Below are 4,129 nucleotides of genomic sequence, written 5' to 3' on the forward strand. Positions count from 1 at the left end.
GTGTTGTATGAAAGGAGAGAAGGTTAGCACTTCCCTTGGCAAGGATGGAAGAGGGCCTCAGGCCTGACAACATGTATACGGTTAAGGCATTGCCACCTACTTCATGGCGTCTAGCCATCGTTATTTTTGGTGGGTGCAGTGGCTCACACCTGTAATCCCAGCACTTTGGAAGCCAAGGCAGGTGGATCATGAGGTCAGATGTTGGAGACCATCCTAGCAAACATGGTGGAACCCCATCTCTACTAAAACACAAAAATTAGCTGGGCATGGTGGTGGGCCTGTAGTCCCAGCTACTCAGGAGGCTGAGGCAGGAGAATTGCTTGAACCTGGGAGGCGGAGATTGCAGTGAGCCAAGATCATGCCACGGGACCCCAGCCTGGGCAACAGAGCAAGACTCTGTCTCAAAAAAAAAAAAAGAACATCTATAAAAAACCTACAGCTAGTATCATAATTAGTGATGAAAAATTGAGGCCAGGCGCAGTGGCTCACGCCTGTAATTCCAGCACTTTGGGAGGCTGAGGCGGGTGAATCACCAGATCAGGAGTTTGAGACCAGCCTGGCCAAGATGGTAAAACCCCGTGTCAACTAAAAATACAAAAATTAGCTGGGCACAGTGGCGGGCACCTGTAGTCCCAGCTACTCGGGAGGCTAAGACAGGAGAATCACTTTGAACCTGGGAGATGGAGGCTGCAGTGAGCCGAGATCGTGCCACTGCACTCCAGCCTGGGTGACAGAGCAGGACTCCATCTCAAAAAAAAAAAAAAGAAAAGAAAAGAAAAATTGAATGCTTTTCTTTTAAGATCAGAAAGAGCTGGACAAAGTGGTACATGTCTGTAATCCCAACTACTCAGGAGGCTGAGGCAGGAGGATCATTTGAGCCCAGGAGTTTGACAGCAACATAGCACAAACCCCTCTCAAAAAAAAAAAAAAAAAAGTTTAAAAAAAGAAAAATGTTTAAAAATGAGTATGTCGGCCGGGCACGGTGGCTCAAGCCTGTAATCCCAGCACTTTGGGAGGCTGAGACGGGCGGATCACGAGGTCAGGAGATCGAGACCATCCTGGCTAACACGGTGAAACCCCGTCTCTACTAAAAAATACAAAAAACTAGTCGGGCGATGTGGCGGGCGCCTGTAGTCCCAGCTACTCGGGAGGCTGAGGCAGGAGAATGGCGTATACCTGGGAGGCGGAGCTTGCAGTGAGCTGAGATCCGGCCACTGCACTCCAGTTTGGGCGACAAAGCAAGACTCCGTCTCCAAAAAAAAAAAAAAAAAAAAAAAAAAAAAAATGAGTATGTCTGCTCTTACCAATGCTGTTCAACATTGCATTGGGGATTCTAGCCAGTGTAATCAAAGAAAAATAAATAAAGGTCACCCAGATTGGAAAGAAGTAAAACAGTCTTTATTCACAGATGGCATAGTCTTCTATGTAAAAAATCTGATGGAATCTTCAAAAAAGGCTACTAGAATAAATGAGTATAGCAAGATTATAGGATACAAGATCAATATACATATATGTACAGTACTAGTATTTTGAACAAATTTTTGAAAAATTGTAAATTTAAATTTTTTAAAAATATCATTTGCAACATCAAAAATATGATAGGCTTAGAGATAAATCTGACAGAAGATATGATAGACTTGTGTTGATAATTACAAAATATTGCTGAAATTAAAATATACATAAATGGAAAACAAACATACATATACTTTGTTCATGATTCAGAAGACTTGAAATTATTCAATTCTCCCTCAAATTGATCCATAAATTCAATGCAATCCCAATCAAAATCCCAGCAGGAATTTGTGCAGAAATTCATAAGCTGATTCTAGAATTCGTATGGAAATGTAAAGTAATTAAGTAAGCAAAACAGCCTTTAAAAAGGACACAAACTGGAGGGCTAACACCACCGGTTTCAACAATAAAGCTACAGTAATCAAGCAATGTGGTATTGGCATAAAGACAGACATATACAGAATAGTGGCACAGAATAGGAAGCATAAAAATAAAAATAAACCCACACATATATATATGGACAACTGAATTTTGACAAAGGTACAACAAAGCCAATGCAACTGATTTTTGGCAATAATAATCACCTTTCAACAAATGGTGCTGGGACAATTAATATTCATATGCAAAAAACAAAACAAAAAAAACCCTTAAATTCATACTTCACATACACACTAAAACTAATTCCAAATGGTTTATAAACCTAAATGCAAAACCTAGAACTGTAAAACTGCTAGCAGAGGCTGAGCATGTTGGCTAACACCTGTAATCCCAGCACTTTGAGGGGCTGAGGCAGGTGGATCACGTGAGGTCAGGAGTTGGAGACCAGCCTGACCAGTATGGTAAAACCCCATCTCTTCTAAAAATACAAAAATTAGCCAGGTGCGGTGGTGCACGCCTGTAATCCCAGCTACTGGGGAGGCTGAGGCAGGAGAATTGCTTGAACCCGGGAGGCAGAGGTTGCAGTGAGCTGAGATTGCACCGCTGCACTCCAGCCTGGATGACAGAGCAAGAGTCCATCTCAAAAAAAATAAAAATAAAAATAATAGAAAAAAACATAGGTCTTTGTGACCTTGGGTAAGAACACAACACTTAAAAGAACAAATTCGTAAGTTGAACTAAATCAAAATTAAAAACTGCTTTTCAAAAGACACTTTTAAAAATGAAAAAAAAGTCATAAACTAGGGGTGGAGGGATCTTTGCAAAGCATGTATCTGAAAAAGAACTTGTATCAAGAACATATGGAGAACTCTGGCTGGGCTCAGTGGCTCACACCTGTAATCCCAGCACTTTGGGAGGCCAAGGTGGGTGGATCACTTAAGGTCAAGAGTCCAAGACCAGCCTGGTCAACATGGCGAAACCCCATCTCTACTAAAAATACAAAAATTAGCCAGGCATGGTGGTGGGTGTCTGTAATCCTAGCTACTCAGGAGGCTGAGGCAGGGGAATCACTTGAACCTGGAGGTAGAGGTTGCAGTGAGCCAAGATCGTGCCACTGTATTCCAGCCTGGGCAACAGAGTGAGACTCCATCTCAAAAACCAAACCAAACCAAACCAAAAACAAACAAAAAGAACATTATAGAGAACTCTCAAGGCACAACCACAGGAAATTACATAATAAGCAAAAGCTTGGAGCACTTTACCAAGAAGATACAGAGAAGGCTAATAAGCACATGAAAACATGCTCAGCATCAAAGGTCATTAGCAAAATGTAAATTAACATCTCAATAAGGTACCAATACAAACCTATTAGAATGGCTGACATTAAAAAGGCTGACCACACCAATTGTTAGTTGAGACGTGGAACTTTCATACAATACTCCTAGAAATAAAATAGTACAACCACTTTGGGACAGTTTGGCAATCTCTTAAAAAAGTTAAACATTCACCTACCATATGACCAAGACATCCCCCTCATACCACTCCTAGGTATTTACATAAGAAAAAAGGAAATATATGTCCATCCAAGGACTAGTACATGAGTTCACAGCAGCTTTATCTGTAATAGCCAAAAACTAGAAACAATCCAAATGTCTATCAACAGGTAAGTGGGTAAAAAATGTGTTATACCCCTATAACACAATACTACTTACCAATAAAAAGAAATGACTTGCTGATACAGTCAACAACATGAATGAATCTCAAAATCATCACGCTGAGTGAAAGAAGTCAGACCTCCTCCCCACCAAAAAACAGAAAGAGTATATATACTGTATGATTCCACTTACATAAAACTCTAGAAAATACAAACTATAGCAACAGAAAACATCTATAATGGTTGTTTGGGGGAGACAGAAAGGAGTGCAAATGGGCATAAGGAAATTTTGGGGGTGATGAAAATGTTCACTATCTTGGCTGTGATGACGGTTTTATGGGTGTATTCAAATGTGAAAACTTATCAAATTATACAATTTAAATATGTTCAGCTTATTGTATGTCTATTATACCTCAATAAAGCTGTTTTTAAAAAGTATGATTTGTGGCTGCGTAAGGTGGCTAACGCCTGTAATCCCAGTACTTTGGGAGGTGGAGGCAGGAGGATTGCTTGAGCCCAAGGAGTTTCAGACCAGCCTGGGCAACATAGCGAGAACTCATCTCTACAAAACAACAACAAATAAAC

At 40.6% G+C, this 4,129-nt stretch overlaps 1 non-coding gene across 1 annotated transcript; it reads left to right on the forward strand.

Annotated features, from left to right (window-relative positions):
- Positions 1-126, forward strand: LOC126949529 (U6atac minor spliceosomal RNA). Its single transcript, XR_007723807.1, has one exon. It is a non-coding gene; the product is annotated as a U6atac minor spliceosomal RNA (small nuclear RNA).
- The last annotated feature ends 4,003 nt before the right edge of the window (positions 127-4,129 follow it).

The sequence above is a fragment of the Macaca thibetana genome, chromosome 2, assembly GCF_024542745.1.
Source record: "Macaca thibetana thibetana isolate TM-01 chromosome 2, ASM2454274v1, whole genome shotgun sequence".
In the NCBI taxonomy this organism is placed as follows: Eukaryota; Metazoa; Chordata; class Mammalia; order Primates; family Cercopithecidae; genus Macaca; species Macaca thibetana.